This window comes from Dermochelys coriacea, chromosome 4 (genome assembly GCF_009764565.3).
Source record: "Dermochelys coriacea isolate rDerCor1 chromosome 4, rDerCor1.pri.v4, whole genome shotgun sequence".
Taxonomy (NCBI): Eukaryota; Metazoa; Chordata; order Testudines; family Dermochelyidae; genus Dermochelys; species Dermochelys coriacea.
Genome location: NC_050071.1, coordinates 64,528,972 through 64,556,965, shown reverse-complemented (window position 1 = coordinate 64,556,965; position 27,994 = coordinate 64,528,972). Strand labels below are relative to the sequence as shown.

The 27,994-nt window shown below is 40.5% G+C and overlaps 1 long non-coding RNA gene across 6 annotated transcripts in view; it reads left to right on the top strand.

Moving 5' to 3' along the window:
* Positions 1–27,994, top strand: part of LOC119854759 — a 101,536-nt gene that overhangs the window by 46,195 nt on the left and 27,347 nt on the right. For 3 of the 6 annotated variants that reach the window (XR_006280855.1, XR_006280854.1, XR_006280857.1), the window contains exon 2: positions 24,238–24,321. This is a non-coding gene — a long non-coding RNA (uncharacterized LOC119854759). Of the gene's footprint in view, positions 1–21,836; positions 21,970–23,988; positions 24,135–24,237; positions 24,322–27,994 lie in introns of those variants that run through there. The other 3 variants (XR_006280856.1, XR_005292609.2, XR_005292607.2) reach the window with 3 other exon arrangements.

Here is a 27,994-nt window from a genome sequence, read left to right as displayed (position 1 = left end):
AATGATCAGCTACAAATGGGAACTTGGACATCAGTTATGGATATCTTAAAAGCCAGGCATAAGTAAAAATAAGACACCAGTTCTGATCCTTTTCTTCCTTTAAAGAAAGCCTTTACCACCTCATTTTGTTTTGAGAGTATAGAACAGTTATTATTGGACTCCAGAATGCTTTGAGAAATTTAATTTTGAAAATACATAGTCTAGGAGATGTTTCACACATCCTACAATCTTGATACACCAACTTGATACACGTTTGGTGTGGTAAAAACTGTGCTTGAATTTGGCTAGTGGAGCTGGACTACCTCTTGAACCAGTGTGTCAAATGTGCATCCCATTTGCTATAGCTCATTGATCTTTCAGTATTATCTCACTTAATGTCATTTTAGCATGCTTTAGTGAAGGATATTAAGCTGCTAAATTCCTAAATTTGTTGCTGAAAAAATGCAAGGGGCACCAAGGAAAGAGCAGCACAAAGGATGGGAGATCAGGAAAAGAAAAGGGGAGCTGGAAGCACAGGAATCGAAAGGAAAGTGAAAAGGCAGTGATAACTGTTACACTGTCTGAAATGGTTCATGACTGTGCATGCCTACCTCAGGGCAGACTGACAAATGCCTGGTGGTGGTGCGTTCTATACTTAGATTTCCCCAGCCCAGTAACGAATGTGAACTCCTGGACCACTGTAACAGTCTTTCTGTGCAACCGTAGACAGTTCACTTAGGCTCTCCAGTCTATCTTGCCACCCAGGCAAGCTAGACTTAGTGATAAATGATCACTTACACCAAAAATCACAAAAAATTCAGGTTGCTCCCAGTCCCAAGAGACCAGTCACTTACCCCAGATCAATTGGTACCTTAGATCTCACACCAAAGACAATGTTGGTAACCAATCCTATAGTAAACTAATTAAGGATTTATTAACTAGGAAAAAATGAGTTATTTACAGGTTAAAGCAGGCAGCATATATGCACAAATTAGTTAAATCTATTATTCCAAAAGGTGACAGATGTAGTAACCAGTCAGTGCTGAATGTCTTTTAAGGGCTATGCCAGGTTGACCCTGGGGATCTCTGCTTTTTGATTCTTAGCACTAGCCCTTGTAAGAGTCCAAACAGCAAAGAGGTATTCATGTCAACTGTCTTTATTTCCCTCTTCCAGCATTCAAATCAATGGGATGAGGCCTTCTGCACATACTTCTGCATGGGTGGATGGGGCAATCAACAAAGCTTTTGTCTTAAAGGCCTGCTTAATTTTAATAGCCCTCCTGGAAGCAGGAGGGGTGAGGCACTCTTTCTGTCTGAGTTCAGAGCAGGCATTTTTACTATTCTAAAACAAAGACAATGTATCTTGTAGCAGGGAATACAGACATTACAGGTAAGATTAATGCATGCAGCAATTTACAAGAATTTTATAGAATCTGTACACAAAAAGCATTATTTCAAGTCTAACACCTATCTTGAACAATATTAACATATAGGTGAGCTGGTCTGGTTTACAGCTATGAATTTGTCAGTGCTCAGCTGATGGCTACAGACTTGGCAAGAGCTGGTACCTGATTTACCAGCATCGTAATAACAATCAAAAGAGATGAAAGTAACAAGCAGTTTTATATTCAGTAAGAAAATGCATACAGCGAAAACCTTCCAGTTAAGGAATGCAGTAGGGCTAGAATACTCGTATGTAACGGTTGTATATTTTCGAGGTAGCTCTGTCAAAGGCCATACAGGTAGCTCTGTCAAAGGCCATACAGGGAGGAAGTGGCAGAGGCAGGATTAGAACTTTACAGTTCCATTAGACCATGAGGGCTATGTACATTGTAGGTTTGTTTTTTACTGTGGGGGAAAATACATAGAGGCCTCAAAATTCATTGTCAGAGTGGCTAAACTTCTATAATGAATTATTAACATTTATCCTGTGATAGTTCTGACTTGCAATGTTGTCTCAAATTTTCACATACTTAGACAGGAAAGGGAAGTGATGTTTAGGATAAATTAAACATATTGATAGAGCTTCAAACATTTGCTTCATTATAAGTATCCAGGCCCCTATTCAGGAAAGCACTTAATCACATGGTTACATTTATGCACAGGTTTAAATGCTTTCTTGAATCAAGATACTTTTTTGAATCAAAGCATTTTGGGAGCCCCACACTACTTCCAGTTCACTCTTTCCACTTCAGGTCCTTTCCCAATCCCAACAGAAGCCCTGGCTCTCCCATCTCCCAAAGGGCAAAATAATACAGATGGTCATATGGCTTAAATCACTGCTGTCACAGAACTGTGTCCTCTCTTCAGGCAGTGACCAGAGATGGTAGATCCCAGAACTCCCTCTCTTGAACCTATTGAATGAATATTTAAAATTTAAGATGCTGTGGTACTTCTGCATATTTTTTTGCCCCAAAGTATATCACAAGATAGTTACATCCTACAGTACTCAAGACCGGTCATCTCTCTCTCTCTCTTCGCTCAAGATTAGTGATTTTCATCATAATGAAAGTATAATGGATATTATGTGAGGCACTAAATGGTGGGAAGGTGAAAAGTTTTTTTTAAATTTTTAAAGAGATGAGTTCATTTGACCTCTGATAGGTTTATAATAGTTTCTACTACACCAAAAGAGGAGGCCTGATCAGGAAGGAAAAGAGCACATTTGTGAGGGTGACTCACAGCGAGAGAGAGAAGCCATCCCTCTCTTACTTAAACTGAAATTTTTTTGACTTGGAGAAATTGAACACAGAAGCTATCAGAAAATTGGGTAGATGATTTCCTGTGTCATGGGGCTGTTGTGAGGACTTATTAGCTAATGTTGGTACAGCACTTTGAAAACCTAATAGTTTGGTACCGAAATGCAAGTTTTTTGTCAGTGCCTTGTTTTAGTGTTCATACAGTGGGGTGTGTGTGTGTGTTCTAAAATTCAAGACTCTACATTTAAAGAAATTGCCTGACAGATTGTCATTTATTGAGCATTTTGAAATATGAGCAGTTACAACTCCTGATTCACAAGCCAGGTGACAGTGAACTTATTTAATTGAATTTTAATTAATTTTTTAATTAAAACTTCACACTAATATTATGGAACATAATTAGCAAGGAGGTACATATGTTTTATTTCTGTATTAGGGCATACTAGTGTATACTACTTTCTTTCCCCTACCCCCGCAACCCGGACACATTCTTCTTGTACTCTGAGCATATTCACTCAACTAATTCTCACATTTACTCACGAGAATTAATTTTCAAATACTGGACAATTACAGACATTCACAGATTATAAACTTAAACACATGGTCAGCTTCATTCACCTTTTGTTTTCTTTTATGCTTCTGGAGTGACATGTATATTGAAACCACCATCATGAGGTATGGCAAAGGCTATGGTTGCATCATTGGAAGAACCCTGAAATCAGAGACTCTCAAGACTTGGACTCTCAAGCCTCCACATATGCTGCCTGTAGGTGGAAGACATTGCAAACATAAATTACACCCATGAGGCACAAATACAAGAGATCCACAAAGAAGAAATAAAGTTATGAATTGCTGTGAATGAAAGGCAAAGAGAAGCCATTAGCTGGAAGCTAGAACTGTGTGTTGGTCCCTTGGACACCAGTAAGCACTCAGAAGCAACAGCCAATAAACAAGGACACCACCATTAGTCAATTTAGACAATGCACTTACAATATGAATTTGCAAAATGCAAGAATTTGAATGTAGCTGGCCCACGGGGTTCTATGATATAGACATTGGCAGTGACAAAAAAGCATGTACTGGTTGATCCATCAAAGGTATCTAATGCTAAGCTCATCTATTCAAGAGTGATGGGCCTATGCACAAGTTCACAAGAGGCTGACATTAAGAATATTTTGTTACATGAGTTGGCTCCTGTGCCAACATCAGTGTTCACTGACTCTGGTGACATGAAGATTGCAAAGGCTAAGTTTAACCTAAGGAATCAGCTGCAGACAGAAGTCTCAGCTAAACATACTTCACAAGAAGTCACCAGCAGAGTCCGTGATGGTTCTACAGTTCTTTGGGTAGTATAATGGCCAGCAAGTGATATCATCATGTATGTCATGAACAGTTTTGTAGTCTACATTGAACATAAACTAGCAGCAGGTGATGTATACCTCATCTTTGACAGGTACAAAGATTTCAAGATAGTGTGTCACAAGATCTAGCAAAGCTACAGAAGCAAGCAGAGCGCATCAGCTGAGTACAGGTACACAGCCACCTCCACAGAAAATTATATTTATGTTTACTGAAAATAAGAAACAATTGACTGACATCATTTGTACAGAACTCATTCAAGACAAGAAGTTTCACCAGCAACATGCACTAAAGCACAAACTAATCATCACAGGCAGAGACAACACAGCAGTTAAAATAAACCATGTAGGTGTGGTGTTCAACAAAGAAGATATGGCACTCATACGAGGAAGCCCAAAAAACCCTTATACAACAAGTGGTGTTGATTGCATAAGAGAAACCAATGGGAATATCAGTATTACCAGATGGCACTGACATTTGTCCTACTCTTGCACTATATACTTTGAATGTGACCTAACATCTTTAGTGATTATGGAACCCTGTAATAGACATCCATTTTATTGTAGAACAACTCTGGAACTCTGTTTAAAATAGGGATCATTGGTAACTTTAGGTAGCGCAGGTTCTCTGGTGAGTTCACCACAAGCTGCTGCTGAGATAAATGCTGCTCTGTGGTGGCAGAGACTGATGCCTGTTGGTAGCTGCTGCGGTGGCCTTCTGCTGGCTGGGTGGCAGAAACGGCCATTGCCAGGGACAACCTTGGAACCCTGGATGGACTGCTGTTACTGCTGCTGCAAGAGCTGCTTGGGAACGATTCTAGTGAGCCTGGGTTGCAGTGCTACAGGGCAGCATGACTAGGATGGAAAAATAATTAGCTATTACAGAAGCGGTTGCTGTGGCTTGTGGTGCCTCTGTAGTAGTAGCTGTTTGTGAGCAATGGCCACTAGTGAGCGTTGTCTGGGGCTAGCGAGCATTGTCAATGGTTGTGGTCATGGGTAGTTAGCTACTCTGCTGCTAAGGCAATAGTTAGCTTTCTTACCCAGCAGGGTTCCACTGGTGTGGTTGCTGCAGCTCTGAGCGTCATCTTTCTTCCAGGTGTCCTGTAGGGTTTTGCTCTCCTACAGGTCCCTGTCCCCTACAAAGTTTTATTCTGCTGGATGTTTCCTTTTTATATGACTTGCAGCTCATTAGCGATAATTTATTGTAATTCAGCTTTCAGGGATTTGCATATGCTAATTTGTCACATATCAACATGTGACACTCAAGCTCAGCCAATCAGTTTCCAGAGATTATCATATGTTAATTATATGCTAATTAGTCACATGTCTTAGTAGCTCCTTCATCCTCCTCTCAATGTATGCCTATTGAGTTTTTCAGCTGACCTTTGGATGAACGCTAGCTACTTCCTGTTTGAAAGTCCCATGTATTCCTATGGGCTTCAATGTATCTCTATGGGATTTTGCTTGAGTCATTCCTCACAGGAAGTGGAATTTGCCATTGCATCATAAGAAGTGGACTCATTACATCATAGGTAATGGATCCCTATGTGCCCTAGAAATGGGATTGCCCACTATATTACATCACCCTATAGCCGCCATTACTAGATGTTTCTAATTTAAACTATTCTTAATTTTTATTTAAAGATTTGTTCCTAAAACTAATTACTATCCTAAGCATTCCAAAGGGTCCTGATACTATTACCACTTGTTTTATGTCCAAATTAAGTAGTTTACAATTTTTCTGAATTTAAATACTTTCTGAGGTTTTTCTGAAAATTTCCCATTTAAAGTGTTATAAGGCATTTTGGACAACTGAGGCAAAATCTCTGGTCACACAGATGGAGTAGAGAACATCTGTGCACTCTCATGCAGACACCCACCCAATAGCAGTCATAAAACATTTAGCTGCCTCTAATATCCATTTTTGTTATGTTCAATATCTTCATTAATGATCTGCAGGAAGGTGTGTATTGCACCGTCAACAAGTTTGAAGATGACACTAAACTGGGAAGAGTGGTAGATATGCTGGAGGGTAGGGATAGGATACAGAGGGACCTAGACAAATTAGAGGATTGGGCCAAAATAAATCTGATGAGGTTCAACAATGACAAGTGCAGAGTCCTGCACTTAGGACGGAAGAATCCCATGCACTGCTATGAACTAGGAACAGAGTTGCTATGCAGCAGTTCTTCAGAAAAGGACCTAGAAATTACAGTGGATGAGAAGCTGGATATGAGTCAACAGTGTGCTCTTGTTGCCAAGAAGGCTAACTGCATTTTGGGCTGTATAAGTAGGATCATTGCCAGCAGATCGAGGGACATGAGCATTCCCCTTTATTCAACATTGGTGAGGCCTCATCCGGAGTACTGTGTCCAGTTTTGGGCCCCACACTACAAGAAAGATGTGGAAAAATTGGAAAGAGTCCATTGGAGGGCAACAAAAATGATTAGGGGGCTGGAGCACATGATTTATGAGGAGAGACTGAGGGAACTGGGATTATTTAGTCTGCAAAAGAGATGGGGGGGATTTGATAGCTGCTTTCAGCTACCTGAAAGAGGGTTCCAAAGAGGATGGATCTAGGCTGTTCTCAGTGGTAGCAGATGACAGAATAAGGAGCAATGGTCTCAAGTTGTAGTGGGGGAGGTTTAGGTTGGATATTAGGAAAAACTTTTTCACTGTGAGGGTAGTGAAACACTGGAATGGGTTACCTAGGGAGGTGGTAGAATCTCCTTCCTTAGAGGTTTTTAAGGTCAGGCTTGACAAAACTCTGGCTGGGATGATTTAGTTGGGGATTGGCCCTACTCTGAGCAGGGGGTTGGACTAGGTGACCTCTTGAGGTCCCTTCCAATCCTGATATTCGATGATTCCCCTAGGCAACATATTTTGCCCCTGTAAGCTGGAGCCAGCCTTGAGTGTTGTATCATTTCAGACTTTGATGTTGATATGTATTTTGTTTCTCTTTGTGGATGTATGAAGCACAGAAAAAGGCTGTTGCACTAAAAATACATTTGTTTGAGCTATCTCTATACTCTGCTGCATTTGTTAGTCACATGTAAGAAACAAAGTATCAAAAAAAGTGGCAGCAGGTCTTCATTAAAGGAAAAGAGTTTATTTAATATTTTATTATCTTTCTTCACTTGTCATGAGTGAGGTTGGAAGAAAATAAAAATGGAAATGAGGGGGCCTAGAGATGGAAGTGAAATAAAGCTCTCTATAATGTATGCTCAGAAAGAATTACTGTACCATCCACAAACAACACCAGAAAAGGCTAAGACTGAGGCTGATGGATTTTAGGACTTCTTTATAGTTATCCGAGAATTTAAAAAAAAAATACAAGAACAAGGGGGCTAAAAAAAGGACTGATGAGAAAATAATGGTGCATTTTTTGTCTTGTTTTTAAATAACTGATGGATTAAAAAAATCAAAATGTCACTCCCATTCTCACAAAGAGAGCAGAGCTGGGTCTGGATCTCAAATTCCACCTTGGATGTTCAGATTCAATATTCAAGAAGCAAATCTGAATATAATTTAGTCAGTATGTATTGACAAGCAATGTTAGAGGATCAACAAGGGTTAATGCAGTGAACAAGATACAACTGAAGTGAGTTTTTTTTTTTTTTTTTTTGGTTTCCAACAGAGGTTGAGAGATAGAAATGAAGAGTGAAAAGTAATTTATGCCAGAACAAACATTGTACAAGATGAAATCTTTACATGCAGTGTAAGTAACTTAAGATGGATTAATTGGGAAATTTACATGCTGGTAAAATTTGAAAAAGCACCTAAGCGCCACATTTTCAAAAGCGATTTAGCGCCTATTCCCAGATCTGCAAAAGTATTCAGGTACCTAAATGCCTCAAACCACCTTTCAGATGCCACTGGCATTCTTATAATCACTGTAACTTCCTAAATCCCCCTGGCTTGAATTGCAACTGGTCAGGATTTGCAAAGCTACCTAAACCCTGACACTGCCTTATAGCTAATGAGCTACTTGGAGCCCTAGCTAAAGCCAAACCTTGGAGGCCCTAAAATGAGATTGCGCCATCATGTCAATATAGGTTTCAGAGTAGCAGCCGTGTTAGTCTGTATTCGCAAAAAAGAAAAGGAGTACTTGTGGCACCTTAGAGACTAACAAATTTATTTGAGCATAAGCTTTCGTGAGCTACATCTCACTTCATCGGATGTCAATATAGGCACTCATGGAAGACCTGATACCTGTCAGACCCTGCATTAGGATGACTGGGTGCGAGGACAGCACAGTACTGGCACAAAAACATAGGGGCACACAAGGAAATGTAAACTAAGCATGACAGAAATTTGAGCATGAGTAGGGGAGACCGAGAGAGAGAGAGTTTCAGCTGCTAAGGTATGGTTTCAGCTTGCTGGCTTCTGAGGATTCCTTTCTAGGGGTCTAACTCTTCCAAAGTATGAAATGGGTAGCCTGGGCACATAACTTGGGAATGAGGCTTCCACTAAGTAGCAAGCTGCCAAGGGGTTAGGTGTTAAATATTGAATGGAACAATGCATAAATACCTTAGAGAATCTGAACCCTAGACACTTTTTTTTTGCAAATTTTACCCCATCTCTGAATTTGACCATCCTCTCTTTGCAAAGATATTGCCAAAATAATAGAATGGGAGAAAAGCTGGGCACTTTTGGAAGGTGAAGGATTTTAGTCTGACTTTGGATAGAACTTATTGTTACAATTGCATGACATTGTGGGCATTTTGGAAATGTTTATAGAAATTGTAAGCAAGACACAAGAAGTAATTCTTCCATCTACTAAGCACTAATAAGGCCGCAGCTGGAGTACTATGTCCAGTTTTGGGCACCATGCTTCAGGAAAGAAGTGGACATATTGGAGAATGTTCAGAGGAGAGCAACAAAAATGATTAAAGGTCTAGAAAATATGAGCTATGACGAAAGATTGAAAGCAACGGGTTTATTCAACAGTGTAGGAGATGGCGGGGCGGAGGGGTGTAATTAATTTTCAAGTACGTAAAAGGTTGTTATAAAGATGAGGGTGATGCATTGTTTTCCTTAACCACTGATGACAGGTAAAGAAGTAATGGGCTTAAATTGCAGCAAGGGAGGTTTAGGTTAGACATTAGGGAAAAACTTCTTAACTGTCAGGGTAGTTAAGCACTAGAACAAATTACCTAGGAAGGTTGTGGAATCTCCATCACTGGTGGTTTTTAAGAACAGTCAGGGGTGGTCTAGATAATGCTTAGTCCTGCCTCAGTGCTGGGGACTGGACTAAATGATCTCATGAGGTCCCCTCCAGTTCTACAGTTCTGTGATAGGCCTTCATGTAAAACCTCTGTGGCAAAGAAGATCCTAGAGACATAACAAGAGAAGAGCTCATAGAACATCTGGAGAAATACACTTCAATGATATCTTGCCTGTGGGGTTTCTCAGAGTGGATGTTTAACAAGTCTAGTGGAATTTTTGGGGTGATAGCACAGAAAGCAGGCAGGCATGAAGCAGTGCAGGTAATCAATTTGTACTAATTGGTATTGGACACAGTTATACAATAGACTAACTTGTTAGATTAGCAATTATGGCACAGAAGGCAGTGACAATCAATGGATTTGGAACTAATTACATTTAGTAAAATTAAGTAAGTAATTTTATAATTGCTGGAAAAAAGCATGCCTTTTGTTTCATTGCTGTTGGTTATAATGATAGAAGAAGCCGGATTGTAGAGGTAGACAACACTGAACTCAGTACTAAAGGGAGCAGTAGGGGAAGCACACTTTTCATTTCACAAATAAAAGACAGACTTACTGTAAGCCTAGGATTCATATTTACAGATGTGAGAAAAGTTTCTAGGAAAAGGATCAAATCTTAGAAGTGTGTGCAACAAGAGTGATGTCATGGTGGAAGTCTGCTATAGACCACCGGACCAGGGGGATGAGGTGGATGAGGTGGATGAGGCTTTCTTCCGGCAACTCACGGAAGCTACTAGATCGCATGCCCTGATTCTCATGGGTGACTTTAATTTTCCTGATATCTGCTGGGAGAGCAATACAGCGGTGCATAGACAATCCAGGAAGTTTTTGGAAAGCGTAGGGGACAATTTCCTGGTGCAAGTGCTAGGGGAGCCAACTAGGGGGAGCGCTTTTCTTGACCTGCTGCTCACAAACCGGGTAGAATTAGTGGGGGAAGCAAAAGTGGATGGGAATCTGGGAGGCAGTGACCATGAGTTGGTTGAGTTCAGGATCCTGACGCAGGGAAGAAAGGTAAGCAGCAGGATACGGACCCTGGACTTCAGGAAAGCAGACTTTGACTCCCTCAGGGAACAGATGGCCAGGATCCCCTGGGGGACTAACATGAAAGGGAAGGGAGTCCAGGAGTGCTGGCTGTATTTCAAGGAATCCCTGTTGAGGTTACAGGGACAAACCATCCCGATGAGTCGAAAGAATAGTAAATATGGCAGGCGACCAGCTTGGCTTAATGGTGAAATCCTAGCGGATCTTAAACATAAAAAAGAAGCTTACAAGAAGTGGAAGGTTGGACATATGACCAGGGAAGAGTATAAAAATATTGCTCGGGCATGTAGGAAAGATATCAGGAGGGCCAAATCGCACCTGGAGCTGCAGCTAGCAAGAGATGTCAAGAGTAACAAGAAGGGTTTCTTCAGGTATGTTGGCAACAAGAAGAAAGCCAAGGAAAGTGTGGGCCCCTTACTGAATGAGGGAGGCAAGCTAGTGACAGAGGATGTGGAAAAAGCTAATGTACTCAATGCTTTTTTTGCTTCTGTTTTCACTAACAAGGTCAGCTCCCAGACTGCTGTGCTGGGCAACACAAAATGGGGAAGAGATGGCCAGCCCTCTGTAGAGATAGAGGTGGTTAGGGACTATTTAGAAAAGCTGGACGTGCACAAGTCCATGGGGCCGGACGAATTGCATCCGAGAGTGCTGAAGGAATTGGCGGCTGTGATTGCAGAGCCCTTGGCCATTATCTTTGAAAACTCGTGGCGAACGGGGGAAATCCCGGATGACTGGAAAAAGGCTAATGTAGTGCCCATCTTTAAAAAAGGGAAGAAGGAGGATCCTGGGAACTACAGGCCGGTCAGCCTCACCTCAGTCCCTGGAAAAATCATGGAGCAGGTCCTCAAAGAATCAATCCTGAAGCACTTAGAGGAGAGGAAAGTGATCAGGAACAGTCAGCATGGATTCACCAAGGGAAGGTCATGCCTGACTAATCTAATCGCCTTTTATGATGAGATTACTGGTTCTGTGGATGAAGGGAAAGCAGTGGATGTATTGTTTCTTGACTTTAGCAAAGCTTTTGACACGGTCTCCCACAGCATTCTTGTCAGCAAGTTAAGGAAGTATGGGCTGGATGAATGCACTATAAGGTGGGTAGAAAGCTGGCTAGATTGTCGGGCTCAACGGGTAGTGATCAATGGCTCCATGTCTAGTTGGCAGCCGGTGTCAAGTGGAGTGCCCCAGGGGTCGGTCCTGGGGCCCGTTTTGTTCAATATCTTCATAAATGATCTGGAGGATGGTGTGGATTGCACTCTCAGCAAATTTGCGGATGATACTAAACTGGGAGGAGTGGTAGATACGCTGGAGGGGAGGGATAGGATACAGAAGGACCTAGACAAATTGGAGGATTGGGCCAAAAGAAATCTAATGAGGTTCAATAAGGATAAGTGCAGGGTCCTGCACTTAGGATGGAAGAATCCAATGCACCGCTACAGACTAGGGACCGAATGGCTCGGCAGCAGTTCTGCGGAAAAGGACCTAGGGGTGACAGTGGACGAGAAGCTGGATATGAGTCAGCAGTGTGCCCTTGTTGCCAAGAAGGCCAATGGCATTTTGGGATGTATAAGTAGGGGCATAGCGAGCAGATCGAGGGACGTGATCGTTCCCCTCTATTCGACACTGGTGAGGCCTCATCTGGAGTACTGTGTCCAGTTTTGGGCCCCACACTACAGGAAGGATGTGGATAAATTGGAAAGAGTACAACGAAGGGCAACGAAAATGATTAGGGGTCTAGAGCACATGACTTATGAGGAGAGGCTGAGGGAGCTGGGATTGTTTAGTCTGCAGAAGAGAAGAATGAGGGGGGATTTGATAGCTGCTTTCAACTACCTGAAAGGGGGTTTCAAAGAGGATGGCTCTAGACTGTTCTCAATGGTAGCAGATGACAGAACGAGGAGTAATGGTCTCAAGTTGCAATGGGGGAGGTTTAGATTGGATATTAGGAAAAACTTTTTCACTAAGAGGGTGGTGAAACACTGGAATGCGTTACCTAGGGAGGTGGTAGAATCTCTTTCCTTAGAGGTTTTTAAGGTCAGGCTTGACAAAGCCCTGGCTGGGAAGATTTAACTGGGACTTGGTCCTGCTTTGAGCAGGGGGTTGGACTAGATGACCTTCTGGGGTCCCTTCCAACCCTGATATTCTATGATTCTATGATCTAGATAGTTTAATAATAGGCATGCCTTAGAAGGCTTGAAGATTCAGTCAAGATGCTTATCTGAAATTCTGGAAATCATGGGAGAACTGACTGTTAGTGTTCCTTATTCCACATGAACCCTTTACTTACAGATTTCTCCCATCCTGCACTGAAATAGTCAACCATGTCCTCAGCACTGAGTATCCCTTCCCCCAGGCCCTGCAGATGGCCCTTCTCAAAGTCAGGAATTTGTGACTGGAGAGGATGGCTGGAGAATAGGGCTAGGGGAAATCTCAGAAGTGGATACATCTAACGTCTTTATTAACTACTGCTGCCCCAGCTTCACTGTGGAACAGATGTTATATGAACTTTTTCAAAGCTCAGAGTTTGGGGTTTGGTTCACTTTATCTGCAACAGAGAGATTAGCATCAATTTTTATTTCATCCTCGCTGGCTTGTTCATCCCTCCTGAGACCAAGTGTATGTGATTTTGTGAAAATTAACATGGAGAAGACTAAAATATAAATTTTAGGATTCAAAAATATGCATCTACATTTCCTTTCCAATCTGGTGTATTTCAGAGATCAAAGCTGATGGTTACTATGTACATCCATTACATGGTACTCATACTGATGGACTTTATTGCATTTAAGAAATAAAACAAAAATGGAATTGTGATATTGGGCAGGGACTAAACCTGCACTGGCAAGGTGATGGAATAGATGGCCTAATAGGCTTTCCCAGCTCTAATTTCTGTGATTCAATAACATACTGGATCCAGCTTAGGTTTTGTTCTTGAACTAATTTTAATTTTTCTTTTTCAGGGAAAAATGCTGGTGTTCCAAATTGACATAACAGGGTACACTCTTTAAAACAAGCTAAGCTGTGTGTCAAAGTAAAACTGTTGCCATAGTAACTGGCTGCATATTATATGTGCAGCAGCCTAGTTTAATCAGTCAAATTGACCCTTGTCAAAAAAAAAAGGGAAAGAAAAAAACAGCCAAAAAGCTATTTTTGTTTAAACGGAGCAAGAGAAAAAAAGAAAAGGTTAATAAAAACCAGCCACAACTCTGTTAAATTCTCTTTGCCAAACTGTGAGCTTCTGGTTTGCAAAGGACACTTCATATTCTATTTTCTCATGTAGTGTGTCCAAAAATATAGAAACTTGGTTTTGTTTTGCTCACTGCCTTAAACAATCCTTTGGGGCTGGCTATGGTCCAAAAATAAAAAAAGGCTTATGATCTGCTTCTCCTAAAACAGATCTTAATAAGATGTGAAAGTCTAGGCATGTAGTTGCTACTTGCCATGGTTCATGAAATGTGTTAGTCTCAGTACTGCATGTTATAACTTTGCCATTTTGGGATGACTTCTAACAAAAATGGCACATTCCTTGGTTGTAGATGAACTCAACTGACAGTTAAATCAATACGTGCCACCTCCTCTCATTTGAGAAACTCAGCAATTAGTTGTGGCAAAAGACAGTGCTGTCTAATTAAAAATGAATATGAGGGCAGGAAAAGTCCTTTTATTATTTAAGGAACATATTTATTTACTTATAAATTGATTGTGTTTTTGCAGCTTAATTTATTTTCTGTAGCATCCAAACCAGCTGGTAGTCATGTCAGATTACTATCCATTTTATTCTGAAAGTCTATGACAAATCAAGAAACATTACACCCTCAAAACAATCCAAGGAAAGGAAAAAGAACTATACATTTGGCTGACAATCATTATAAAGTCATTTCTAAACATGATGATAAGTTATAGTACTTAATATTTATACGGCACTTTACATGTACTACTCCTGAGGGCATTCTGCTCCAAAAAATTAAAAATTCTGTACACGATATTTTAAAATTTTGCACATTTTATTTGTCAATAAATAAATGCAGAGGCTCCAGCATGGCATTGGGGAGCAGAGGCCACTGGCTACACAAAGGTCGGAGATCACCCTGCAGTCCTCCCCACCCCTGGGACACGGATTTAGTGGTGAGGCTTCACCCAACCCTGACACAGCACAAGGCCTGGGCCTGAACCAGAACCACCCTGAGGCTCTGCCCCTCTGCACCTGGTGCACCAGGTGTGGGGCAGGCAGGCTAAACCAGGCAAGGTCCAAGTGTGGAGGGGCTCAGTGTGTGGGGGATCTAGGTGTGGGTAAAAGGATTCTGTGTGGGACAATCTGGGTGCAAGCAGCTCTCCGTGGGGTCTAGGTGTGGGGGTATCTGAATGCACAGAAACTCATTGGGAGGGTTCCTGCAGGGGTTTCCAGGTGAAGGTGGTTGGAGCTCAGCAGAGGGGCCTGAGTGCTGGGGGAGGAGTGGAGCTTGGTGGGATGGGGGTCTGGGTGCATCTAGTTGGGGGTCAATGATGTGGAGGTCTGAATGTGGGGCTCCAGGGTTGTGCAGGGGGTTGAGGCTCAGCAGGGGGTGGTCTGGGTGCAGGAGTGGGGGTCTGAAGTAGGGGGTCTGGTTGCAGGGGCTTCAGATGCAGGGATTGAGGTCCAATGGTATGAGGTTTGGGTATGGAGCATTGCGGAGTTCTGGGTGTACAGGGTGAGGCTTGGAAGGGGTGTCTGGGTATGGGAGGTCCGGATGCACGAGGGTTGGGCAGATGGGGAAGCTGCTTCCCGCACAGTGTCTCCTCCCCATGCAGCTGAGGAGCGATGTGGGCAGGAAGCAGGGGAGGATGCTGAGCTTCCTGCAGCTGGGGGAGGTTTCTGGGGGTGGATCTGACAGCCCCAGCCACTCCTTGCAGGGGAAGAAGTCCCGTCCTCTCCTGGTTCCAGACCAGCTGGAACTAGCAGCTGATTCCAACTCAGAGTAGGAGCCACTGGCTGTGGTGTCCCCAGCCCTGCAGTGATTTACCTCTCCACCAGCTGCTCTGGGTGCCTTAAATGATGTACCTGTGCTGCTAGCTGCTCTTGCAGCTTCCCTGTCAGAAAGTCATTTTTCTGTGGGGAAGCAAAAAAATCTCCAGGGGATATGAATTCTGTGCACATGCAGTGGCGCAGAATTCCCCCCAGGAGTAATCTACAAAGCACTGTACAAACATGACCTAATTAATTCCCACAGCTCCCCTAAAAGTTAGGTAAATATTACTAACTTAACTTTACTAATAAGAGTATTGAGACAGAGAGCTGAAGTGGCTTTCCTCCTGGCTCACAGTCTAACAGTGTTCGAGTCAATTTGCTTGTTCCCATTGGTGCCTCAAGAGCACGGTGACTGGCAGATTAAAAATAGATAGATTCCTCAGGCCATAGAGCCTCCTTTTTGCCTGAGTGTTCTTATCACTTAACCATTAGAAATGGATACAATTTTCAATCCAAATTATGATGATGATGGCCTTTTTTCTAACACATTTATAGCAGAAAATTATTTCATTGGCAATTTTCTCTTCTTTTTGGACAAAGCACTTTTTATTTATCTTTCCGGTGGGGGGGTGTGTGAAGGACAGAAAATGACTATGAACTTAAAAAGTTTCCCAGTAATGCATTTAGAATGTTCCAAAGAAGGATGGTACATATCTGAGTAAACAATGGAGAAAATATTTGTGTATGGGAAAAAACCCCCACTTCCTTCTTCATTCTGCTACATTTTTAAAGACCTGTTTTTCTGCTGAGAAAGTTATTAGTTTTTTAATACAAAAAAATATACAGCACAAGATTAATGTGACCACAAAAGGGTCTTTCCTGTACTTCTTATCACTGCCACCATGACTTTCATCAGATGCCTCAACTGAGATTCTCAAAAGCAAACCTAACTATCCACTCCTTCTCTCTACGTGGCAGCCTAAACATTTTTTTTGTCCATTGTTCATTTTTTGTTCAGTTTGTGTTGTCATATGTCTCTCTAGTTTTTAAATATTGAGAAACTATTTCTGTAATCACTAATATAGGACCTGACCCTATACTCTTCACTCAAAACTCATACTGACTTCATGGGGTGGAGAAGAGGGGTGAGTGAGAGAGAGAGTTAGCTGCACAATTGGGCTGAATCCTCTCTGATATTTTTGCAGAATTGTAATTTGCATTTTCAGGAAAAAATAAGTCCTTCTCTCAGGAATTCAGAGAAGACAAAATTTCTGATTATTGTCCCCATCAGATTTCATTCAATAGCTGACATTTATGCTCATGGATAACCAGTTATTCAGAGCTGCAGACTGAAGTTTTAAAGATATCCAAAATCAGAGCTCTGCTTGGTGCCACTGAAGAAGGGGACAAAGGTATCTCTAAGATGCTTTATGCTCCCCTGATTCTTTGGGGTGCCTTTACTGAGGCCAGGGGTGCCTGCAACACAGGATGCTCTAGATATGACCCCTCTTGTCCCCAACAAGCCTGCTCCTTGGGGGGACTGGGAAGAATGGAATACAGATGAGATAATAGCTTTGAATTTAGAGGTTGATCCTTTTTATTTAAATCTGGATCACACATTTGTTGTTCTAGCTTTGGTATGTAATCTCTAGCTCCACATTTTATATTGGTTGGGAACACAGAAGAATACCCCCATCAACATAAAGTTATCCAATATGGTTTCTCCCTGGGGATGCTGGCGCAAGCCTCTCCTTGGGATCAGATGCATTACTACTGTGGAGAAAGGCCACTATATAGTAGAAAGATTATTTAAATATTTGAAGGGACTAAGATATTATGGTGATATGCAAAGCATAAGACAATAGATAGAACTGAACAGAACTCTGTCGGAGTATCTTAAGTTTATTCCAGATCCCAGGTCTTCTCTGTGTACCCTTATTACCGGGTCACAGATTCTTCTGGCTAGAAGAATACATATAATTAGATCTTTGAGTATTTAATATCAGCACAATTGCAAAGTGAATTCAGCTGCAGTATTTTTCTCTTCTTACATTGTTCCCCTTGAGCACTAATTTAATACAGTATTCACAAACATGCTTCTTTTAGGAATGATGTTTATCCATATAATACCATTCTCAGGCTGTGAATGCATAAAATAGTAATATTAATTTCTAATAAACATATATGACATTGAAGAGGTGGGCTGTATACAACCTGTAAGATAGCAGTAAACATTGAAATACTGATGTCCATTAGTATGCAAATGTGGACTCGAATACAACCTTGTTGTTTAGAATATTCAAATTTTTTTTTTTTGCAAATGAGTAATCATAAAGAAGTCAAAATTATCCCCAGAGAAAATAGTTTATTTGATGTACATAAAATTGAATGTTTCGGAGATGATGATGAAATTGCCTCCTAGAACTTTATATGATGTAGGAAGATGAATTAAAATTTCTTTGTAAAATATAACAGGTGGTCAATCCATCAGGAATGGAGGAAATCCATTTGAGTATATGACTAGGCTAAAATCCCAACAGATGTTTTACTTTCAGAATATCAGACAATTTATGTAAATAAATTAGTTTTCCTATTTGTATAATTTTATTTTCAAATATAATTACATTACTTAGCTTTTATTCCACAGTCTGACTTCACTGAGGCTTGTATTCATATTATTTATTATTTCATAAAGAGCATATTCCTCATGTAAGTAAATTCTGTTACAATCAGACCTTGACCTAGATTTCCTGCAGTTCTCAGAAATGATGTTTCTGAAGTCATTAAGAGACTTCGGTGTATAAAGCTGATCTGCTGTGAAAGGCAAATGAATTCCTGGAATATGAAATGTAGTCAAAGCTCAGCCTGTGAATTGAAAATGGACAAAACTCATCATTCTGCTCTCAAAAGCCATTTTTAGCATGTTCAATAATTCCTTCACAGCTGGTTTTAATAAAATGTGCATCGGAAAGGAGCCAGGTTCATGCAATATTTAAATATGCTTAGCTGGAAAATAGTGTCTTATTGCAATCTCACTTTGAAACTGGTAGTAGAAAACAGACATATTATGGTTTTAGTGCAACAGTAGAAAGATCAGTGATGTATATATGTGTGTGTGTGTGTGTGTTTTTACCCTAGGCAGTGAAATAATGTCATACAGACTGAATACCTAAGAAAAACACAGAAGCAGATATAAAATGTCAATGCAAATTTGAAGTAGCAGTTGTCTTCAGGACCTTTAGTAGAAGAACGCATAACATTATTAAGAGAGTAGATGAAGAAGTCAGATAGGAATAGAGCCTTCTGGAATCCAACCTCAGCAATCAGAGGAAAAGGATGTAATGGAAAACTAATCACCTAATCCTAGGCAATAGTGTTCCATGCTCATTGCTTCAGAGGAAGGCAAGTCTCTAGCTCTCAAAAATATTGAAAAGCTTCAGTTAGCTCTTCGAGTCCACTCATGTCTATTCTTTTTTTAGCACAATGCCAAACAATTATAAATCTCTTCATTTCTATGACATCTGACCCAGGAAGTACATTCAGTACTTTAGTAGGTGTTTAGCTGAGGTTGGAGCTTGGATGAGATCTGGCTGGCTGGGACTCATTCTGGTTAACACTGAGATTTAGAGAAGCAACCACAAATATTCTTCAATGAAAGGAGTATACCCACTGTTTGTTACTCAGCTTTGCAATCTATTGATCATGTTGGATCCCCAGTAATTTCTGAATATCCAAATCGTAGCAGTAACCAATAATTTTGTTTTTAATTTGCACTTGGCAATAAGATTGCAATGTTGTCTATGATGTGACTCATACTACAACTAATTTTTTGTCAGCTCAAAAATGGATTACAAAAATGTGTTCAACATGAGGATGTATCAAAAGATGAGTAGAAAATTTCACCTTTGTAAATGCAGATGTTAATTGTTAAACTGTGTTTAAATCAAAGAGACCGCTCAAGCTCTGTAATGCATACTGATTTCCAGTTACCTGGTGGATAAAGTTTGAGGTCTTAGTTTTGATCTTTAGGGCCCTAAATGATTTGAGTCCAGATTACTGTAAAGAACAACACAATCATCACAGGTATCAGACTGGTAGCCATGTTAGTCTGTATCAGCACAAACAACGAGGAGTCCTTGTGGCACCTTAGTCTCTAAGGTGCCACAAGGACTCCTCGTTGTTTTTACAATCATTACAAAAACTAACCTGTAGCATGTTGAAGCATGGATGAAGCATCCTTGACTCTGGAATTTACTCCTCATTTTAGTCAAATGGAGCCCAGATTTGTTGATCTCCAGAACATGCTGTTAAATCAGTTAACTGTGAAATTAGCTAATATGATAACAAGTCAGCACATTACTGGCTTTGAGAGAATGGGGTTTCCTAATTGTTCCAGGGCTATTGAGGAGCACACGAGTACATAAACGACAAAGGTCACTACTCCATTTTTATGCAGGCACTCGTGGACCACAGAGACATTTTTATGAATGTCAGTGTAGGCTGTACAGGAAAAATTCACAATGCCAGAATTTTTTTGCCTCTCTGGACCCTACATTCATGGACAGGTTGGGGCACTATTGCCACCAGATTACATTGACATAAATGGTGTTACTGTCCCCACTGTTGTTCTGGGGGACCCTCAATAATCCACTTTTGCCTTAGCTTATGAAACCCTACCCTGATTTCAGAGGCCCTAGCCAAAATTAAAAAAAAGGTTTAATTATACTCTCAGCAGCTGTAGAATAGCTATTGAATGTGCTTTTGGAAGATTAAAATCACATTGGAGGTGTCTACAAATCCATTTGGATTCCTGTGTCATCAGTCCTGCCCCTGCTTGTTGTGCTAATCACACCTTTGTGAAACCAGAGGTGAGTCATTTCCCCCTGAATGGGACCTATGTTCCCTCAGCCAGAAAGTGCGGGGTGTACAGAAGTCAGGCAGCAAAAGTTGGGGATGCTTTGAGCTCTCCCATTTTGGACTTGCATAGACCAATGGAAGAGGGGGAATAGTACCGTACGAATGTGCTTGTGGGGGGAAAAGTGGCTCATTTGGGGAGAGGGGCAGTGTTTGGTAGGGCGTGGGCTTGATTGCTATGCAATGTAAGTCTGAATGACATGATGAATAATGAATTTGGTTGTGGGGGAGAAGAGGGCAGAGTAGGTGTATAGATGGCATTTATTGAAATGTTAATTGCTGTACCTAGCTAAACAGAGGAATACTGTTTGCTTATTAATACTTAATTGTTCCTGAACATGTTTTTAGCTTTATTAACTCAAATCATGATTACAGAATGTGATGCCGTGATAGAAATAAATTTTCTTGAAAACAATAATGTGCTTTATTTGTAAACATGTCTTAAAAAGACTAAAACACTCAGACTTGGGAAGGCCAGCTGCCATTATAAAACCACATGCAGGGAATAGTTAATACCCAACACAATCCTTCTATCACTGCATGTCCCCATTCTTTGCCCCTTTTCCCCTCAGTTGACAGCAGGGGAGGTGGGTAGAGGTTTCCGCTGAAGAAGGAAGCCTGCCTGGGGTGTAGTTGCCCTGTCAGCTGCTCATGAGCCCTGAATGCTTGGGCCACCCTAACATGGAGATGTCCAAGCTCCTGCTGGGCTGACAGCAGATTGCAGGGTGGTCATGCTGTGGTGGTGGCAAGGCAGCAGGAGCCTGGTTCTAAATACACCCTTCCCCACAATGTGACTAACAATCTGGAGTTCCCGCTTCTGGAGAACTTTGCAGCAATCAGCAGCCATGAGAGAATTAACATGATGCAGTGTTAGCTCACACATGGCTTAACTCTGCAGCTTTACTCCACCTGGCACAGTTCTGGGAAAAAAACTGACACCACATTTATACTCTGGTGAAATGATTTTGTGACCTGCAGACTGCATGGATAACCCCTAACTGAAATGCACTAGATTTGGAAGTAGAAGTGGCTCCATAAACCCAGGAAGAGTGATTACAAAGTGTCAAATTTCTTATAACTGAAAAGGAAAACCAGAATGACCTTACCAAACACCTGTGATTTAACAGTTAAAATAACCTTTACAGTTGTTTATGAATGTTTTGAATTCTAAGTCACCATTTTTAACTCCTCATTGTGGGGGACACTAGGCTGTGTAATACAATCTGCCATTAGTGGCCAAATGCTGGTAGCCAGGGTTTATCATTTTTGCATTTTTTTCTTACAGCAGAAATCCCTCCCATTACTGTAATAATAAACTCTAAATTTGAGCCATACACTTACTGAGCTCCAGGGCAGCTTCTGTCTCCACTGGAGTTTCTGCAGGCTCATCAGCGGGCTGTTCTTTGTGGGGGAAGGAAGGGAAATCAAACAGCTCTTCCAAATAGGGACCAAGTATTTGCTGTTGATTCTGATCCACAGCCTCCTCTGAGCCTGGTTTCATTAAGAGTCACTTTCTGCTGCTTACTGGGAGCCTGCTGTTGGCTCCCATCAGTCCCCAGGGTGCATTCAGGGCCCAATCACTGCTGATCAGGTTGTCATGAAGCATGGTTGGCTTCATCCTGGGTGCAGTGTCCAGAACCTGGTCAAAGTTGTCATATAATGGGCATTTCATTGGCAAGTTGCTGGAGGTGCAGTTCTTGTCCCTGATCTTCCAGTACTCACCCTTCAGCTAAGTACTTAATACGCTCCCTGTACTGATCACCTGTTTGGAAAATTTGCAGAGTGGCCAGCCTTTTAGCTATTTGCTGGTACGTGTTGTTATTCCTGGTGCTTTTGCTGAAGTCCACAGTTTTACTTGCCTCGCACCAGAGATTCACCAAAATCTGGCTACTTCCATGACCATGAAGCAGCTCACTTAGCAAAAAAGGCTTGATCAGTTTGCTCTATGTGACAAACCCATGTGAGGCTCTCTGATAGCATGCTTGCAGATGGGTGATCAGAAGAGAATGGGTTAATGCTGACCCGAGCTGCTGCTGTTTGCCAAACAGGGGTGGGGAGGGCAGCTTCCATTTTCAGTAGAGTGGATTGCAGATTGTTGAAATAGAGAGGACTAAGTTGTCCTAGGGAATTGTGGGGTACTTGGCTGACTCCTGGGACCTGAGTCAAGCAGAACTGGGCCTACCGTGCAAAACCATAGGGCTCAGACCCTGGGTTCCAGCTTGACTTGAGCTTGGACCCTCTGCTCTGCAAGGTCCTGGGATTCTGGTTCGGAGTCCAGGATTAGTGCAATTGCAGTGTAGACGTAAGGGGTGTTAGGTTTGAGCCCGGGTTCAAGCATGGACTTACGTTGCCCTGTAGACATGCCCTGTGTCAGAGAAGTTCAAAGAGAAACACTTGAGAGCTCACATTGTGCCTTCGGGCTAGCTGTTCATTCTGCTACTGGTGAATCCATGCTGACTGACTGCTCTCTCCAATTATGTACCTGTTTAGCCTTGAAGTGATCATAACTTAATGGATGATAAACTACCACTTACAGCAAAATAAGTTTTTACCCTTTCAATTTATTGTTCATCAGCAGTTTAATCTGTCATGTCGTGCTCATGCCTATAGTCCCATTGATGGTTTTTAAGGTAGCTTTAACTTCATCCCCATCAGGGTGGCCAGTGGTAGTTTTGCATATATATTATTGAATAGATATGGTCCAGGAAACAATATATGGTTTGGGCTTCTAATTATTTTATAATAAATATCTTCCCTCCAGTTCAAGTGCTGATGAACAATATTATACATAATTAGTAGCATTATATATAATATTCTATTTAACATTGGGTGCAGAATAAATTGAAGGGAGAAGCATATTCTGAAACAGCTCCTCCTCTCACAACTTTCTTTAACTTTTCTCATGTGGCTTGATTTTTCTTTCATCGGCTACCCACTACCAAGCTCATTTTTCTCAGCTGTTGTTTCTCAGTTTAAATCTATTTTTATCTATTGATGAGTCAGTCACTGGTCTCTAGTTTAACACATCCTGTGTTGCTTGGAATGGCCTCAAATCTTTCTCATATCAAGAAGAATAAAAGGAGTAGCTAACTGCATTATGACTTTTTTTATTCTATTCCACACCAAAAGCAAAGCTGGGTGCCATATATTTATCTATTAAGTTCTTCTTGAGTCAGGAGGAAAAACATCTATTCAAGAAGCACTGACACAATTTCTGTCAGGTTTTATACGGCATGCACCTTGGTTTGCTATTAGTTTGTCTCACCCATAGCTTATATAAATGCTGCAGTTTTTGTTTTCTTGCACTACTTGTTCAGTTCCGCTGCAGCTGAAATAATTAAATTGTCATCTAATTATAGTGGTGCCACTCAGATGGCCAGAGTTAAGGTTGTGTCAGCATTTGCATTATAAATCCTTAATATCAAGGGTTTAACAGCTCAAACATAAAATGTGTTTTGAGCTAAACCTCGGTTTGCAGGTCTCAGGCCAGCATTGAATTCTTTTTAAAGCATACAATTTGAAAATAACTTAGTTTAATTGTTTCAAAAATGAATTGAATGCTTGTGAACGTGCTGGATTTACACCTCTGTAGACTACAGTCCTCTATATAACCACTTAACAGGTACAGCAGAGGGAAACTGCATTGTAAGTTTCTCCATGATGCCTGCAACTGGCCTCATTCCTGACTTGGAAGAAACAATTGCATAAAATGAGGATCACTCAATCTGCATGTAAATTGGCCTTTATTGCCAATTAATATCCATTATGGTGGTGGCTTACAGGACCTATTAATAGACAGGCATTACAACTAACATTCAGGGACTGGACTGAGACCACCAAATCATATTTCACATGCTCTCAGCCATCAAGGAACTATTAGATGGTGATGGTGGCTTCCGTTACCAGTCTCATAAGCCCAGTCCCCTAATTATTTTTTAATTTGAAGAATATGTTAGGAAGAGGGAGGAGGCAGGTGAGGGATTGGAGGCAAAGCAGCTACAGAAATGGATAGATCTAGGTGTTTTTAGAACTGTTGCCTATAATTAAAAAAACTATTTTTTCTGGATTTTTTCCAGCTGCATCCTAGATCTCAGCTAAAGTGGAGCCTCAGTTTCTCAAGGAAAGAGATGGAAATAACCTCATTGAAATAGATTTTTCAGGTAAGCTAAAACTCTTGATCACATGATACCCCTCTGATCACATGGGGGTAGGCTTCCCACTATGTGTCTTACCAGCTGACCTTGAAAAATCATGTTGCTATACAGTTAGTACAATGCATAAATCAGTTTGGGGTATGTACAATTTCATCATTAAACATGGTTGGATGCAGTTCAGGCTCTTACTGAGATTGAGCATGTCTTTCAGACAGACATTATGACCTTCATGCAGAAATCACTTGGTGCAATTTTACAGATGGGAAATAGAAGTACAGAGATATTAGGTGATTTGCCCAAGGTCCTGCAGGAAATCTTTGCCAGAGCTAAGTATTGAATCTAGACTTCTTGGTAGTACTTTTGTGGCTTGAGTTGCACCATTCAGAGAGCTTCTGATTGCCAAGATGTGAATCCTATTCAGTATAGCAACATACATGTTTTCACATGTGTTGTTGATAAAAATCTTAGTTTAAACTAAGTAAAAATATTTATGGGATCAACCCTTTTCAAATGTCCATTTTAGAATCAAATTTACATCTAACTGAAATATTTTCTGCTTTTATAAAGTATATACATTATAATGCAAAATCATGAAAGTATGATTTTATTACATGTTTTATTCTTAAAAATAATCTTCAGTCATTTGTTTTATTTTGTCCTTCATCTTGGATCTTCAGTCTGTGTTTGGATCTTTGCAAGCTGGAATGTGCCCATGAGTCTGAAGAAAGAATATGGGCTCTAAGACTTGTTAGCTGAATTTGTTTTCTTTTCAGTCTTTTGAAAATGAGAAGACCAAATTCTAAATCTTTTCTCTAGTCTGTTAAAGCATATATAGCACTGTTCTCTCTAAGCTGTGCGCGTGTGCGTGCACACACAGATCCTAAACCCCACACACATGGCAAAACACCGCATGCACAAAAATTTGTACAGAAGCACAACAATTTGCACAGAAGAAATTTTTTGCACACACGGTCAGTCAAAAATTAGAGGGAACATTGATATATAGTACCATAATAGTATGCCCATAGCTTCTGAAATATGATTGGCTAGGCAATCACCATATAGAGAAGAAAAGCTGTAACCAGGTAGAACTCTGACTGGTTAACTGATCAAATAAAAAATGGTAATGCACCACTATATATTAATCACCTATATGAAATGTTCTGTCAGATGCAAGAAATTCTGGCAGCTCATTCTTCCACCAAGTGTATAATGTATGTCAAAAATCCATCTCTGTATTACAATTGTTACAATATTTAACTAAACCTCATTGCACTCCAAAGACTGTAATTATGATGTTATCCTTGAGCTCTATAAATTGGCATCAATGAAAGTCCCTTGGAAGCTTTCCATTCATGAGGTGCTCTTGCATTAGGCATAGCAATTTTCTATCCTTTGCTCATCAAACAGGTTTGCCAGATCAGATGCTTAAACACCTAAGCTCCTCTCCTTGGCACCTCACTCCTGGTTTGCTTAGATGGCTCCTCACTCAGCTGGCCAGTTTCTGAAAATCTTTCTTAGGTGATTAATTCTCCCCATGCATTCCATAGGGAGCTGAGGGGTCATGAAGCTGCCTAATTTAGGACTGAAAATTCCACTAGGCAGTGGGTGAGGCATTGCTGCACTCAGCTGAACACCACCCAAATCCTTCTAAAAGGTTGGGCCTCCATGGCTAAGATGATGCAAGTTCAGCAAAGATTGAATATTGTTTATAAGATCATTCTGCTTTTTTATCCATTTCTTATAATATACCATTATTATTCAGTTAGGAGCTTTGCAAAAGTGGTGCACTTGCTCTCTAGAGAAAAGAGTCAAGCAGATTGCACTTCTTTAGCTGGTTGGTGTTCATATTAATGATCTACAGTGATAATTTACAGCCAGCTGATTTTGACAGCTACTCAGAGTGACAGCTTCTGATATTAGAGCTGCTCTCCAGATCTTGGGGTCAATGCTATTGCTAAGAGACTCTAGAATCATAAGAGGGAAAAACGGCACCACATTATGACATGGGGAATGAATGAGCCATAATTTCTTCACAGAGAAACTGACAATCTTGACTCAGTTCCTCAGGGAACAACTTTTCTCAGAAGACATGGATGAAAGCAAACCAGTTGCTCCGGGCCCCTATTCCTCCTTGTACAAAAGCCAATACTTTGCCTTTTAAAGCAAACAGATGTAAATTGTTCAGTTCAGATCAACCTGAGATACCTAGAAGTTGAACTAATTGTTTATCTCAGCCATCTGCAAGCACTTGTAAAATCTCCCATTATATAATCAGCTAAAAGACATTGGGTACACATTTTGTGGGAGAGTGACTATTTCAGCTTTCTGATTGTCAGGGAGAACTATCTGGAGTCATTTTATACAGGGTTATGTTCTTGATAGCAAATATGAACAAACAAGTCAAGGCAGAAACAATTTTATTTTATCCTGATCCTAAACATCTGGTTACCTAGATAGACTTTTCAATTCTATTTTTGCTAAAAAAAAAAAGTTTTAATCAGACAGACACTTTGAAAAACACAGTATGATTCAATGAACTTTAGAACATATATTTTCCCTCTTTACCAAAACAATAAAGAACCTCATCCAAATAAAAGCACCTGAAATCTGAAACCAGTAACATTTTGACTTTATCTCTTTGTGACCTTCCGAGTACTCCTTTTTAAAAAACAAAAAAACCTTGTTTTGAGTTTGACCCTGTTTATACATCCTGCCCAAGCTCCACTTTGCTCCTTGTAAGAAGGTTTCATTTTATTCTAAAATTCACAGGCAACTCTCTTGCTCTCCCCCCCTCCCCCAACATAGAAAAGAATCACTTGGGAACAGATTTTACTGCTAACTTGATGCGTTAAGAGGGAGCTGAAAGTTACTTTCCGCCCTAGATGTCTACCAGTCTCTATCATTAGCATCTGAGTCAGTGCCAGTAATTACCTATTTCTTCATCATAGGTCTATTTTGTTCACTTCTGGAATTTTTTTAACCCAATTTTACTTTAAGTACTTTATCTGTTTCTTTTCTTCAGGCCCATTTCATTATTGACATGTTTCTTTTTACTTAAAATTGTTTCTGCCTTTATTGTCACTAAATTACCTCATGCAAGAGTGTTTCTTTCATTGCATTTTAGTTCTAAGAGCTCTTTCATAGAAGTTCAGGGTCAATAAGCGGGCTTATATAAGCAAACTAACATTAGGCCTGGTCCAGCTTTCAGTGAAGTCAGTGAACTTGCACTGAAATGAGTGGAAGCAAGATTGAGATTATTGGGGTTATCATAATATAATACAACACTTCTGATATCACAGTACTTTAATATAGTTCTATAACAGCATTATACATAGAGCTCAGTTAATGAGTTTTCAGTTCACTGGTAATTCCAAAAAGCAAAAGAATTTATTTCAGGTACAACAAAACATTTGTTTTGATGAAATTGAAATATTCAGTTTTGATTTTCACAAGTTTAAACCAGCCATTTATTGGTTGTTAATAAAATTAAAGGAAACTTTGACACAACCAAAAACATTTCAAATAAAAAAAATTCAAAACATTTCATTTTGAATATGACAAATTGAAAGACTTTGATATCTTTTTAGAACAGTTTGGTGAAATAGATACAAACTTACAAATGTTTCGGTGTTGCTGAATCTGCATTTTTATCTGAAAAAGAAAAAATGTGCACAAA